This window comes from Miscanthus floridulus, chromosome 6 (assembly GCF_019320115.1).
Source record: "Miscanthus floridulus cultivar M001 chromosome 6, ASM1932011v1, whole genome shotgun sequence".
Taxonomy (NCBI): Eukaryota; Viridiplantae; Streptophyta; class Magnoliopsida; order Poales; family Poaceae; genus Miscanthus; species Miscanthus floridulus.
Genome location: NC_089585.1, coordinates 10,791,954 through 10,808,094, shown reverse-complemented (window position 1 = coordinate 10,808,094; position 16,141 = coordinate 10,791,954). Strand labels below are relative to the sequence as shown.

General features: G+C 50.0%; 1 long non-coding RNA gene across 14 annotated transcripts; it reads left to right on the top strand.

The window, feature by feature from the left end:
* Nucleotides 1-9,667: 9,667 nt before the first annotated feature.
* On the top strand, nucleotides 9,668-15,334 carry LOC136461639 (uncharacterized). 14 transcript variants are annotated; one of them, XR_010760407.1, is made up of 11 exons: nucleotides 9,668-9,863; nucleotides 9,956-10,299; nucleotides 11,245-11,393; nucleotides 11,567-11,642; nucleotides 12,632-12,810; nucleotides 12,975-13,132; nucleotides 13,239-13,407; nucleotides 13,816-14,015; nucleotides 14,441-14,627; nucleotides 14,956-15,039; nucleotides 15,139-15,334. It is a non-coding gene; the product is annotated as an uncharacterized lncRNA (long non-coding RNA). The 14 variants fall into 14 exon arrangements; XR_010760406.1 differs by having other exon boundaries at nucleotides 13,239-13,512; XR_010760413.1 differs by lacking the exon at nucleotides 13,239-13,407 and having other exon boundaries at nucleotides 10,088-10,299.
* The last annotated feature ends 807 nt before the right edge of the window (nucleotides 15,335-16,141 follow it).

The window sequence follows — 16,141 nt, the reverse complement described above, 5'->3', positions numbered from 1 at the left end:
CCTTGACTACGGAGCACCAAGAATTAGAGCATACGACGAACAGGGGGCCGAAGCATCTCACCAAAACGCCATGGACCAGCTAGATGAAGCCCGCGACATCGCCCTCCTCCGTTCGGCTAAGTACCAGCAGGCGTTGCGATGGTACCACAGCCGATGGGTGCGGGGTCGAGCCTTCAACGTTGGAGACCTCATCCTCCGTCTTGTGCAGAGCAACAAGGACCGCCACAAACTCTCCCCACCCTGGGAAGGGCCCTATGTCGTCGCAGAAGTACTTCGCCCGGGCGCCTACAGGTTGAAAACCATCAACGACAAGGTCTTCACCAACGCCTAGAACATTGAGCAGCTACGTCGTTTTTACCCTTAAAATAAGCATATACTCTTCCTTATCAGTCTTTGTCGTCACAAAACCTCGATCCTTAGTGACTTCCGACCCCTGCAAATCGTGAGGGGTCAGACCTCACTCGGGGGCTGACATATGACGTGAGTAATACAAGTATTTCGCTTGCAAAAACCTCCTGTGTTATATTTGCAAACATTCGCTAAGTTTTCCATTCTTCTCATAAACGAGTCCTAAGGGCTAAGATTTTGGGAACCAATTCTGAATACAACTGGTAGGACTGCGGGACACCCACGCCCCAGCGGCTGCAACCTCTTTGCTCACCAGTTCAATCAGAATTAATTCGCCCATGTTCCTAGTTTCTTGTGACTTAGACCGTGAGAGGGGTCAGAAGGCACCAAAACTGTTTCTACCAAAAAGAGAGATAAAAAATTGCTTGCCATAAACAAAAGATGTAAATTTGTTCATTTTTTGCACAAATTCACCACTTACAAAGTGATTTCATTACAAAAAGGTCTAATGTACTTGTAAATTTAGAGGACTGTTTATTCGGGGGCTTCCCCACAATGTTATTCAATTACAGTCTCTGCTTAGCCTTACTACAAGTACTGCTGTGGTCGCCGCACCACGCTCTCCATCGGCGACGCCCAGGGCGTGTACACGGGCCAGCTCGTCTACCCCGGTCGCCACGCCATGCTTTCCATCGGTGACATCCCGCCGCTTCGCAGGATCCTCGAAGGCACCGTCATCTACAACGCCTCTGCCAGGGCGTCGGGGGACTACGCCATCGTCGTTGGCCACGACCCCGACAGCGACGTCTCCGCCAGGGCGTCTGGGGACTACGCCATCGTCGACGACCGCAACCCCGACAGCGACATCTCCGCCAGGGCGTCCGGGGACTACACCATCATCACCGGCCACAACCCTGACAACGGCGTCAGGGCAGGGAACCCCTCCCGCCAAAGGAGGAGCACGGCGAATGATGGCAAAGTCGACGACGCACGGTGCCCCCCAGCGCCCCTTCTCCTTCGGCAGCAGCGACTCTTCACCAAGGGCGGCATACACCATCTCATCTACGTTGGATGACCTCCGGCTCGACATCATGCTCTAGATTCACAAGCGGATTTGTGAGTTTTCTCTCTCTCTGGCATTACTCTTCCTCACTCAGGAACCGCCGCGACGCACGGATGCATTCGGCGGAAAGGAAGAAGAAGGAAAGATAACAGCTCAGAGGTAGAAGATGAGGTGGGATGAGAACTCCCCTCCCCCTCCCTATTTAAAGAAGAGCCACTGTAGCTAAGGAAAGGTGAAAGGTTGGACGAAAAACCCTCTCCCTTCTCCTCTTTAAATACAAAATCAATGCTAATTGATACCTGAGGGGACACGCCGGAACTGACAGGACGCGCCCTGGTCGACGAGGCGTCCCCCCCGGTCAAACTGGACACTGCCCGGGTATGGCCCGCCACTGACCCGCTCCAGACACGGCAATTAAGGCGCCCACGTGGGCAGACAACCCTTCGCCTCCCCAAGCAGGACCACGGGACGATCCGACGACAGGACCTCTGTGAAGTGGAGCCCTAACGGATCTCCTAGGCCAGACATTCGGCCCAGGAGAGACGACGAACGAACGTCCAAAGAAAGATAAGCATCTCTGCCTTCTTACTTTACGCGTTAAAATTCATTCTCGAGCTTCCGACCCCGTCATACGGCGGGGACATGAACATCACTCGGGGGCTGCCGAGGATGTCTACCAGTCTAGACATCCTTCTCACCCGACCCCTCCGTACGCTTGAAACTAAGGGCGCGACATACGGGCATAAAACTTTGAGTAAAACTGGACGAACTAGCAGACCCTACGCCTCGGTTGCTACGGTGTTTCTGTTCACCAGAAAAATCATACTCAACACCCCCCGCGTCTCCAGCTTCGACGCCTGCCTTCGCAAGAAGGGTTCGAAGGGGTCCGCCTACAGAATCTCCCCCATGGGAGAAGCTGTCAGGCTACCCAAGTCAATTAAACAGCTCGGACCACCACCAAGATACGAAAAACAAAGAATAGCGATTCTTATGCAGGTTACTCCAACCTCATTATCAGGGCCCAAACCCCGCACGGACATATCTGCCAAGGTAACGTTACCGACCCCGCCTTCATTTCAATTATATTATACATATACAAGACATCCCAACGCTTCATGTCACATCACGAAACGGCCGTCGCCTCATTCGATATAGGCGGCAACAGGCCGAGGTTCGAAGGCCGGCCCGCGAAGGGCTCGAGGCCGCCTCGTGCCGAACAGAGCCAGGGAGAAATAACTGAGACAAGCCCCAGCAGCCCTGCCTGACCTCGCTCAGAAGCGGACAGGGACATCTCAACCTTTTCTCGTTCGATTCTAACCCCGAGCCAAACCCACAGAATCTCCATAGAGGAGAGGCCATCGGGCCCCCTAAGCCTATCAAACGGCTCGGGCATCTGCCGGGAGGTAGGTTAAGAAGTTGTGGAGTGCCACCAGAGGGCTCTGCCGACCCCATCAGCAAATGATGGACCCGGATTCCACACGAACGTACCCGTTAGTGAGCTCGTTGAGCGCGATACTCGTGCCATCGAGGCAAGTGTCGTTTACTCAGCCCCTCCGATCATGAAAATTGAGGATGGGGTAACACGCAAATTACGGCCGACCCCTATCAGACCCTAACAGGGCCCGGGGGCTTGAGCCAATAAATACAGGGACACAGGTTCGAAGGCCCTACCTTGTCGAGCCCATAGAGTCCCCAGTTGGGGATTTCTGTTGGAAGACAGGGCGGGAAATATTGCGATGCCATCCAAGGACTTCGTCAACCCTGTCACCAAAACCACGGTTCAGATCTCCAGTAACTCCCGACCCCAGCAAATGCAGGGGGTTGGACCTTACTCGAGGGCTGGTTAAGGTACGGCTACCTCCTTTCTTTCTTTCGAAACAATCTCCTTGCATCAAGACCAGCGGCAAGATTCGGGGGAACAGATTGGTAAGATCGCAAAAAATCAAACAAAACGAAATTACGACGCAAAATCACGAAACCGCATCCAGATTCGAAAATACCGACACTTGTTCACATATTACATATAAGTTGTTCTCAAAATTATTCGACTAACTACTCCCGCGAAGGGAGAACCATCTCTTTCAGATTATCCGCCAGGTTTTTCACAAGGGGAGCAACCATCTTCTCCATTTCCTCTAGCTCTTCATCCTCATAGGTGGACGGGAAACCTTCGCTCATCACCTTCAGGTTGATTTCCTTCTCGTAATGGGCATGGGCGATGGTGAAGGCCTGGGTGATCCTGGTGTGAAAAGCACTCTCCTCAAGCTGGCCTACCCGAGCCGTGATACCTGCAGCACGAGCCGCGAGCGGGCTGGTCTCCACCGGCTCCACCACCTTCAGGGCATCAAGGACCACCCCGACCGTAGCTTGGAGAAGATCGTGCTCATCGCTCTCAACCTGAAGGCCCCTTCGTGCATGGGCAAGCTCTTTTTCTAGCTTGACGGAGACGTTTTCGGCGCTCAACCTTTGGCTCACCACGTCACCGAGATCCGCCCAGAGAGAGCGGACCACCTCAACGTCCTCGTCCACCTTCTGCTGAAGGGCCGTGGCTCTACTCTCGGCCTTCCGCCTGAGGTCCTGTTCCATCTCCAGCTCCTTCAGAACCTCGCCGGCCTTCTCATTAGCCGCGGCATTCCTCTGCAGTAGCTCGTCTCGCTCCTTTTGGAGCCTGGCGATCTCCTCCCTATCCAGCTTAGACCTCGCCGACAAATCCTCAAACATCCCGTGGGCCTCCTCCACATCCTGACGCGCCTGGGCCTCCCGCTCCTGGGCGGTAGCAAGCTGGGCGGCCATGTCTGCTCGTAGCCGGGCCTCCTCGGAAAGGCGATCCCTCTCCGCCTTTTGCTCACGGAGAAATTGGGACTTATTCCAGCTACAAGCAACAAGAATCTAAAGAGGAAGAAGACTGGTATTAGAAACGCGAAAACACAAAAACATGCGAAGAAAGAAGAAAGCCCAGCAAATACCTTAGTAGTAGGAATAACGATCTCATGGAGGGCTCCTCTGGCCTGGTCCAGGGCGTCCAGCATGGTCGAGATCCTGATGTCAAGACCCTCCTGTTCCATGCTCTCGGAATGATCATCGAGCGAGAAAAGAGCCAATGTCGGGTCCTGAGCGGCCATCCACTGGAGCGGCGGCTCCCCCGCACGGGGGAGCAGTCTCCTCTCGACAAAGGGGCCGGGGGTGGCTCCCTCCTGACCCTATGCGGCACCACTGCCGCGCTCGAGGATCCTCCGACTGGATCCTCCTCCATCTGGGCCACTTCAAGCGCCACGGGCGGATCCACCTGGGCCCCCGATGGCGCGGATTGCACTACGCCCTCGTGCGCTACCACGGCCGTGCCTGGCTGGTCCTGGCTTGGTGCGGTCACGATCGCCTCCACCGGCGGTATACGGCCCTCAGCCGGCTGTACCACATCTGCCATGGAGGAAGCCGCCTGCTCGGAAACCTCCGCGGGCGTGGGCGCCACCACAGACGCCGTCGGGTCGGCCAACGCGGCCCCAACATCGGCACCACTCCTGCCCGAAACAGGGGTGACGCCAGGCGACGCCATCTGTCCCACTTGAATGGCGAGGCTCTTCTTGGGTGCCAGCCCCAGGGGGTGACCCGTCCGCAAGAACCTGCACAAAGGTAATAACCATTAAGTCAAAATAAAAATGGAAAAAGGATGAAAACAGAGGAATCAGCAGCTTACGTTGACGTCCTCGGCCGGTGGAAGCGTTTTGGGGACGGATCCCCAGATCCCTGCCCCGACTCATCTGGGCGGGACCGTTTCGAGCCTGCCCCTTGCTCTAGGGCAGGGGGGCTCACCTCGTGGGGCGCGGCACCAGAGCCGCTCCCCTTCATCGTCTCGTGGGGCGCAGCACCAGAGCCGCTCCCCTCCATCGTCTCACGGGGCGCGACACCAGAGCCGAGCGCGGCTCCAGTGCCACTCCCCTCCCCCGTCTCCCCGGGGTCGGCAGCGGCAGGCCCGCTTTCCTCCATCCACCGGTCCTCGGCCAGCACGCCGTGCGAAGCGGCGGACTCGCCGGCCTCCACCGACCTCACTGATTCACTTCCCTCCACGTGGAAAGGGAAGGGTCCCTGCACGGATGGGTGGCCACTTATCAGCGTGTCCTCATCCTCCAGGACACCCCAATCCACGCCGACGGCTACCTCGTTGTCATCATCATCGTCGTCGTCTTCATCCTCACTGCTCACGTCCTCTCCCCGATCCCGTGCCTCCTGCTTCTATCGTTTCGCCTTCTTCATCTGCTCTCTTGCTTTCTTGTCCTGCTCGGCCACAAGTCAATTCACCGCCGCCATGGCCTTATCCTTGGGCAGCGGGACCGGACTGTCCTTGAAGACTAGCCCCCTCGGCTGGTTCCAACGTCACGAAGGCGAGTATAAAAAAATAGAGATTCAGAAAAAAGAAAAGAGCACGAGAGAAGAAGGCTTACGAATTCAAAGAACCCAGGCTCCGGCCGCATTGGGGGATGACCGGGCACCGGATACACAATGTCGAGGACCCTGCCCGCGGAATCCTTCGTCGGCTCCGTCGCCTCCTTAATGCGCTGCGCCACTTCCGAGAAAGGGAGCGCCTCGTCAACGAGCACCGTCCCTTCGAACGATATCCCGGGCATCATCCGATGCAGGGGAAGCACGCGCGCCATCAGTGGCGCCACCCTCCTCGCATGATAGGCGCCGATAATCCCCGTCCCCTTTACACCCCGATCCTTCAGGGCTTGGAGGGCGAAAAGAAGGTCGGAGAGGTGTTTCTTGTCTTTGGACTGGACGCCCTAGCTCCACAACTCCGGAGCATCTACAATGAGGCGTCCAGTGTACCTCGGTAGGGTGGCACTCACATCATCCCTAACATAAAACCACTGCGAGTGCCATCCCTTGTTGGATGTCGCCAGACGCATGTATGGGTAACCCCTCGATCGAGTATGGCGCAGATGAATGCTGGCACATCCCATCGGCGTGTTCACATCTTTCCCCCAATCTTCCTCTTCGACAAACTAATGTTAAAGAAATATCGCCACAAATCAAAATGGGGATCGATCCCCAGGAAACCCTCGCACAAGGCAACAAATGCTGCCATGTGTTGAACCCCATTGGGAGTTAGATGCTGCAGCTCCACCTCATAGTAATCTAGCAGCCCCCAAAGGAATCTATGCGTGGGTACCGTGAATCCCCGCTCATGGAAGATGGCGAAAGAGACGACATACCCTTCGGGCGGCACCGGCTCACCCTCGTCGCCAGGTAGCAGCCACTCCTGGACGGCGGACAGTGGGCGGAGAAGGCCATGGCGGACGAGGCCCTCCAAATGCCATGAGGTGATGCTAGATCTGCCCCACAACTCCATTAAAGCAATGGGGGAGGAGGGCAGGCGCAAGCTTGACGGCGGCTGCAACACGAGCGCAAGCCGGTCGATGGTGGCGACACGGGCGCAGGAGGCTAGGGCGATTGGCGGTGGATGTTTCAGAACGTAAAGGCAGGGGAGCAAAATACGGAACCTTGGGGGCGAACCCCGCGGTTTTATAGGGGGCGACGGACGCGAGAAGGGCAACCGTCCACCTCGATCTCCGGACCTGCCACGCGCACCACCGCGTCACGTCGCGGGACACGCGCCCGCAGTCCCTATCCTCTCACCCCGAAAATCACGGTGGACGGTTCACCTTCCCCAGGCGAATCCAGACTCTCTACCCACCTGGGAAACACAAGCCACGAAGGCCTTTTCTCTCTTTGGCCCACCTAGGGCCCAGAAGCTCAGCGGCCGGCCCAACTGAGGAAGGGTCCGCGAACGACCCAAAATCAAGGGCGCAAGCACCAGTTAGGTCAGCCCTGAATGAGTTCCCCGCGAACGGGATACCACGACCCTCTCGAAAAAATGTCCAGTTGACGAGAAATTAAGTCCTTCAGCCTTACCCGTGAAGGGACCGATACAACCCCCCGGGCGACTCTACTTGAATCACCCGGGGGCTCGGGGGCTACACCCATCGGGTGCGCTCGCGCGCACCCTCTGGCAAAGTAACTTCGACGAAAAGAAAAAACACCCTCCAGGCGGTTCTACTCGAATCACCTAGAGGCTCGGGGGCTACTGTCGGAGACCTAATACTGGGGTACCCCAGAAGGTGGAACCAATAACCATCGAACGTTAAAAACTTCTGGACGCATAAGAGCGCTGTTTCACCCCTTGTTCGAATGACAGGAGCTTGGTTCCACCTCGCCCGACGCCTTTGGGGCGGGCTCAGTCTCGCCCGAGGGCCGAGGGATAGACTCCGCCTCGCCCGACGCCTTTTAAGATAGCTCTGCCTCGCCCGAGGGCTCAGGGTTAGTCTCCGTCTCGCCCGACGCCTTTTTGGGCGGGCTCGATCTCGCCCGAGGGCCGAGGGATAGACTCCGACTCGCCCGACGCCTTTGAGGTGGCTCTGCCTCGCCCGAGGGCTCAGGGCTAGTCTCCGTCTCGCCCGACGCCTTTAGGGCGGGCTCGGTCTCGCCCGAGGGCTGAGGGATAGATTCCGCCTCGCCCGACCCTAGAGGGGCAGGGTCGGTCTCGCCCAGGAGATAGGGATTGATCTCCGTTTCGCTCGACGGCAAGGAACGAGCCTCACCCTGCTCCATATCTAAAGACTGGATTCACCTTACCTGACCACTTCTCCCCGTTCCCTCAAGATGATAGGGACAAGGCAAGACAAGACGTTCGGGTCAACCGTGGCTCCAAGAACCATACCCTGCGCCCTGGCAGGAAAAGTACTGCCAGGGGATGACAGGACGGGTGCTTTAGACCATTCCGGGCGCCGCAGGGCCCGAAAGGTTGTACAGGGGCATGCTCCTCGCCCTGTAGAGTTATAGGCGCCGCCTTCAGCCCTGGGACACGGAACCCGACGAAGATATATGACAACCGCTACACTCCAGAAGAAGATTTGCTATCTCTACGAACGACGGGTATTCCGTCACCACGCTATGGACCCGAGGGAGCAGCGCCCGCTTCCCGACCCCTCAGGTCCGCCAAGTCAGAAGGCCTTGACCACGGCGTTACTCCGGACCCCGACCTCTCGTCCGTCCGACGAAGACTCATAGGAACCAGAAGGCGTGCAGAGCAAGGCTGGAAAAGACTAATAAGTCAAAACCACTGTACTACAGCCCATACCCTGTGCAGGGCAGCATTCTGTAATCAACCTGACATTCTACAGAGACATCGACAGTGTTGTAGGCACTTATCTTCCTTCGCACTCATCAGAATGAAGGACCAGGCCAGGGTAGATGTAAGCCACAAGATTAGATAGAGCCCTCATCCTTGTAAAGCCAGCCCCTTTATATATAAAAGGGGATGCGCTTCTCCCATAAAAGGGGGACGGAACAAGACCACGTAGAGATACACACAGTCAAGCTGCTACGAAGCTCTTGACCTCCTCTCAACCCTTCCGTCAGAGACTTGGGACCAGTCCCTCTCTCGATCGTTTGTATCCCTTACTATAAACCGTTCACGGTGCTAATAACACGAGCAGCAACAAACTGGACGTAGGGACATTCGGCCCGAACCAGTATAAATCTTGTGTCCTTTAGCGCACCATCCGAGCCTAACGCGCATTACTATAAATTTACTTGCCGGTGCTTGTACGAAACACCGATAGGTAGGGAAGCTGCGGCGCCACAGATTGCTGGGGCTCGGCCGAGGTGGCGCAGCACGGGCTACAACGGCGTAGGATGTCCGCCATCATTTTAGTATTTCAAGAAACTTCTAGTTAGTTTTATAATTTTTTTTAGGTCATACGATGTATATTTCTCGTCATATGTGTTTTGCATTGTAATTAGTGGAGTTGCAATGTAATTGTTGAAAAAGGTTTACACGATGAGTATAACATACTTTGTTTTAAGGTTTCATGGAAGATTTTTCAAGACACCTAATATTTCGGCACTAATATTTACATATATACTCGAATCTATGTATAAGTTAGTATAGAGATGTGGTGGAACTTTATTCGTGAATTTATTGGCGCATGAAAGAAATGGATATCGGAGATTTCTTTCCGCCGATATAAACATTATCTTAGCCATATCACGGAAATGTTTATACAATAGAGTTTGTGAGCCTACAACACCATACTCTTCGTGTTGTGTTAATTTTACGAATTTTACTTTTTAGATTATATGTCACTTTAATATATTTAATTTTATAGCATTATTATATTATCGTACTGTCTGTATGTTTTAAGTATAAAAGTTTAGCGATCCTAGCCACGCACGGGCACGAACGTAGTTACAGGAAAAGGAAAAAGAGTGAAAAGGCTTGCGAACTGGACGTCGAATATTGAAATTTCTCCCAAGCAGCTGCGCCCTCTTCGACGTCAGCCACGTTGACGGCTTCCTCCATGCGTGGGTGCCCCTTTCGTGGCAAACGAATTCCATGCCGCCATGGCTAGATCCCGTGCCCACCTCCTCCGACAGCAGCAGCCCAGACGTTGAGGTATGGGCAACACCACCAATTTGATGTTTTCTCAAATTTGTTCTTTATCTAGGGTATTCTGATTTCTGAAATTGACAAGATTTTTTTTTCAGTATTTTTAGGTTCTCTCTGTTGGAATGAATTACCCTTGATATGTTGAAGTTGTGGCTAAAATCTCAGACCAATCGGACTTGATTTGTTTGACTTTTGGTGAAATTTTGGAGCAACCTGGTTTTTTCCTGCAGGGTGGGCAGATCTATGTGCCTCACCACCGGGGGCTGCACGCCGGCCATGCTCACCGCATGCACCAGGGACACACCCCTATCCCCGCAGTAGTGACAAACCACGAGACCACGGGACACCATGCCCTTCGATCCCCACCTACACCCCCTGCGGAGACAGAGCACGAGCGATGCGGATGCGCTAGTCGAGCTTCACAAATTCCGTGGAAAACTAGGTGATTTGGCAATTCCAAAGTCACACATTCCTTTGCCCTGTATCCATCTTTTTTCCTCTCCAGATTAGAATTACTGAGACTGATACATGGATCTAGATTAAATTAATCATGCAAGTATGTATATGTTAACATTATTTTTTTTGTGTGCAATTTTTACTCATTCAAGACTGTTGTCTCTTTTGCTGGCCATCAAAGTATTCTGTCTAGCTATGTATTGCCGCAACAATTTAAATTTGTTTGTTCAGGTCAGTTCTCCTGGGCAACTGTGTCTATGCATTTAGTTCAGACTTGCGAAGTTGCAAGTATGTTGCCTTGAGTAGGTAATTTCGTTTAAAAATATCTGAGAGCTGGTAGGAGATTCTGTGGCTGGAAAAACATGTATGATCACCTAGCCTCTTCGTAGTAGTAGCTACAACTCAATAACCTATGAACCAACTGATAAAACATGTGCTTCCATAAGAACCACCGCATTTTCTTCCGTCGATGTTCATGATCAATTGATGGGTCATAGATTAAATTCCTCGAGCTATCCTATTGCATATGAAACGATTGATTTTCCTCTGTTTTAACTCCCCCATCTGCATATGATAGATCCAATGCAAACATGATTCTAACATAGAGTGGGCAAGGTATATTTGTTCACTACCTCTAACTGGTGGACAGTGTGCTTGCATGTGTTCTGACACGCTGTCTTTTTAAGACAGGGAAATCACATGTTTGTGCTAGGATATCACATGTCTATATTATTAAACTTTTGTGTGCTGGTGTTCGGAAATTTAGACATGGCACCTGCTGCTGTGCTGTATGTAGGACTAATTCCTATGGTCCTATCAATTGCAAAGGACATGCATTTGTGCCTATGTGCCTATGTACGACAAAGGAATTTATGCATTTTTCATGCATCTATTCCTATCAATTTACTCATGTTTGTAATTTTTTTTCCAGTGCAGCGTCATGAAGATTCAGGGAAACTTGCATGTTGGATGTACCTAGCTGCTTCCTGTAACCAAAAACTCTTGCGGTCAAATTTGTTGAATTAGTCACTGGTGGGGAGGAATCTATTAGTATACCTGTCATATGTAAACATCAGCATGGTATAAGCTAACTTTAATCAAATATATATAGTTCACTTCATGCTTATGAAAATGCGCTTCTCATTAACACTTCTAAACAGGATGCATAATACTTGCTCTATACATTATCTTAGTTTGCGAGATTTAAATAGAAACTTCAGTTGCTGATCATATTCTTACTTTGCTTTGCATAGCACACTCGGATGAATTTTGCCATTGCCAGGGGTGTGTTGGCAAGTATACACTACTCAGAGATGAAGAAAACCCACGGTTGGCAAACTTTGCTTTACTACTCCAGCCTTCATATCAACTTTGGTTCAGAATTGCACATTGAACATGCTGTGGTTGCAGTTTTCTTTTAGGTTTCTTGTGTCCTTTGATTTGGTACTTTGCAGCCACTCTTTACTGCTGCAAATACTACAACAAGGATCCTCGAGAGCGTCCTGGTCTAGCTGCCTTGGTGGTTGCGTTTTGTCCTAAACCCTGAAAATACTACTTCCCAGTATGAATGAAGAAAATAGACATCCAATGTGTTTCCCTGTCGAAGTGCAACTATTCATGTCCATAAAACATCATGTACCGTGGTAGTTGATATAGTGATATGCTTTCACTTGTGTATTGATTTGTAGTTTTGCTTGACAGTGTGTTGGCAATTTTTCTAATAAATTGAACTCTAAAATTTTCTGTTGAATCTGGGGCCCGGGTGTTAACCAAATTTCCCTAAAACTACTACATTCTATGCTGTAAATTCTCTCATATTTGTGAGGTCCAATATATGCCAGGGAGGCAGGGATGTGTGTAGCTTTTGTTTGGCTATTTGCATATCAAATATTGTTGCTTGTATGATGCAATGGAACTTAGGGTATGCTTGGATCACTACCAGACATTGCCATGTTTTTTTTTTCTTGAACACACAGGAGAGCTGCGTGTCATTTCATTAATATGTAGAAAATGGTCCGGTACATGCCGATTCCACGGCTTTGATTAGTGATTTGTTACAGTTGCGCCCATGAACCTATAGAAACACAACCATGCTTTTTCGCCAAACAATGTTCTAAGATGTGGCCACAATTTCTTCATCACGCCTTAGGCAAAGTTTTGGCAAATGAAATGAGTTTATGACAGTTGATAACCATACACCCAGCTAAGAAATTGAGCGGTGCCTAACGTCTGGTGTTACAATGTTAGAACCTGAATCACTAAACTTGTAGGTCCAGCTGATGCCTGTTGCTGACTAATCGATTGCTGTGGAGGTGCAGAACATTCCTCGTGGCACACGGCCTGTCTACCGCTCACCGGATTCTGCGGCAGCTTCTGCCGCCGCGCCGGTAGTGTTACGCGTGCACCTAACCCGGCAGCTTCCTCTTCGAGGCAGTGGCCTCTCCGCCGGCTTCCGATCGCCCATCCGCTCATATTGCACTTGCGTTGCTCTGGCTGGGTAAGATCTCCATGGCAAAGCTCCCCCCCCCCGTGTTTGTTGAATTGTGTAATAGAAGAATATACTCAGGAATCTGTGGCATAGAGTGCTTGTTTTATCCACACTGCTGGACCAAGCCAGAACATTACTTCCATGTCTAACGCAGACTGCTCACCCTAACACAGTCTGTGGATTTTGGAATGAGGATGTTTATCCTTAGTGCAAGGCCATTTGCCAGAAGCTGTCCTACCTCCCATCCATTGGACTCCCTGACTTTTGGTTGAGAAGATGCTGCTGCTCCTGGCCTGCGCGCAAGTTGTCCACGGCGCTATCAGATCTTTTGGTATGTTCAATCCTTCCCTCTATCCCATTCATTATGTGATGCTTTAATTGTCTTTCTGCTCATGGAAGAGCTAATTGCGGTTTGATGATGTACAAATGAAATGAAGAGATGTCAAATTAAGAGCGTGTTTGGCCTGTGACCACACCTCGCCGTAACTCAACTGGGGCCACGCCAAAAATCAGGCGAGCAAAACTGGCGCCGGAGATTTGGCGAGTGGAGGCGTCAAAATGAACTATTAGCATCATGGAGGCAAAGTGCGGCACGCCGTAAGTCAGGTCAAGAAGCAAACATGGGCTAATGTTGGGCGTGGCGTGCTGCGGCAAGTTACGGCGTGCTCTAGATACGAACCAAACGCGCCCTAAACTTTTCTCGACTGCATGGTAGCATTTTTTTGTAATTTTATTTTAGCAAAGTTATAGCAGTTACTTTAATTTAGCATTTAGTTTCTGACTCTCCTTTAACAGTGCACCAATTATTCAATTATTTATGTAATCAGACTCACTGAGGTGATGGTTGAAAACAAAGCAAATTGATGGCTGCTGTTGCTCAATTGCCAAATGCATTGATATTATACTACTGCACTTGTTTCCATACCTTACCTTCTCAGGGCGTGAATGGACTTTTTCTCCAATTAGATTGGATCTCTATAAAACAACAAGCTAAGTTGGCCACGTTCTTTGCAGATCGTCACTGCCACAGATATCTGCAGTCACCGTCCACCCATTGCCTTGGACTGGCGGCGAGGCCTAACACCCAAGGCACGTAACCAGCGATCAAAACAACGGCTACGGGGTGGAAGCTGTATTGGGGCCTTCCTTCTATGGGTACCTGTTGCCTGGAAGTGGCCTTTGATCTGTACTTACAGTTACGGTGCCAGCCAAAGGTATGTGAATTGTGGCAGGTTGCCTTTGTGTATGGTGTCATGCCCTGAATTTCAGTCAATATATGCATGATCAAAACTGTAGATTGTCCTTATTTTTCTAATCTGTTGATGCCATTGAATATAAACTATGGTTCTAATAAATCATCAGTTGTGCTGCATTGAGGTTCTTTGCACACATCAGATCATCAGTGAGGTTCACCACATTTTCTGTCAGAGCAACCTCCTGAAACAATACTATGTGATTGGCTCTGATGTGTACACATTGTCTGTTCCCAAAAAATTGAAGTGTATTAAACCGTGATCCATTCAATTACCAAATATTTTAAATGGGAAACAAGAATTACAATGTACTTTCAGTGACTGCATTTTCTGCATAAGAAAACTGTTTTAAACAAGTATTGGTTCTTTTCCTGTTTGCATTGAAGAGTAGTAGATGTTCAGGTTCCTGAAAGTGCGCCGCAAAAGTTCTAAAGAACTGATTGATGAAGGATGTGGACAATGCCCGACCCGAAAGAGATCATCTGGAGGTCTAACTGAATGTACGGAGCAAGGCTATTTGATCAGCATCAAGGACATAGCAACTCGTGATAAGAAGGGGAGTGATAAATGCTGGTAAGTACCGAAATGATTTTTGCACATGCTTAGCAAAAGCATGCTACCTGCTGGTTTAATTATTTCTAACCATTCCAGTGCTACACTGAATAGTTTGTCCATGGACAGGATGGGAATGGATCCAAGTAGATAATTTTGAGTTAACCATTGTTAATCAACCTGTTGGTTTAATTATTTCTAACCGTGCCTATTCTACACTAAATAGTTCAAGGACAGAATGGGAATCGCTCCAATTAGAAATTTTTTAATTAACCGTTGTTAGTTTTGTAAATCTGTTTGGCGTGCTACTGATCTGATTCTTACATTTTTCATCTACCTGTCTGGCTAGACTGTATCGAGGACATTTGCATAAAAAAGCTGTAGGTTTCAAATGGTGGTGCAGCTAAGCGAATATTGTTGCAAGTGCCAAAATGTATGCATCCTTCTTATTTTATTTCTTTTCTTTTGAATATCACATGGTGATATATGAATCCAAGAACAAATGATAGACTGGGTTGTTTGCCTGGTACAGATTTGACAAATTCTATGCTCAGCAAACAGGAGAGGTTGGAGGTGAAGGTAGCAAGATGTCCTCGAAGGACATGCTTGTTGTATGGTTTCTGAAAAGTTTGACATAGTTCAGTGTTGTGTAATAGGGAGCAAAAGTGAGGGAGTGCTTAAACTGCTGCTGATGGTTTGATGCCATCCAAAGTGCCATTAATTCATCATCATGGAAACTTGTGCCGAAATGTTTTTTTAAATTAATCTATTTCATTCTATGTTGGATTATGGCCATTTGGTCTTACATTTGTAGGTGATTCACGATCTCAAAACAAGTTGATGCTTGAAGGTTGATGTCTCAATTAGCCACAAAACATCATGTTGCCCGTACTTTGCGCATTGCGCTAAAAATCCTTTGCCGCCCATCGCAACACAAGGCCACACACTAGTCAATCACAAAAAAAAAAAAAAGAGATCGAAAGGTTTATGTCTCTAGCCTTTGAGTTATGATGAGTTTTGGTGATCGATTGGTGAGTTCGGAGATTTAGCGAAGGGAAAAATAAATTAGAGACAATACAGGTATTTTAACAAAGAATGGATCAGAGCTTTCGGGATTTTGGATAAAAGTCTAGAAATGAAAGTGAGAATTCGGCTTAGCTTTCTTTGAGCCGTATTCACCTCCCAAGTTTATACCTGCGAGAGATCTGAATCTCCATACAGGTTGTATATTGAAAGTCCAAGGTTACCTGCGAGAGATCTGAATCTGCATACAGGTTGTACTGAAAGTCCGTTTGCACCTGTCTCAAGGATTGGCCTATTAGAGATCCTGTTGCATTAGGAATACCTGCGAGTGTTTTGTGCCCGTTTGCACCTGTCTCAAGGATCGGCCTATTAGAGATCCTGTTGCATTGGGAATACCTGCGACCGTTTTGTGCACATTACGCAACGCAGAAGACGGCCCGGGGTCACTAGAGTCATTGACATGTGGAACAGGGTGTCAAATTATGAAAGACTTACGAATTTAAACCCAAATA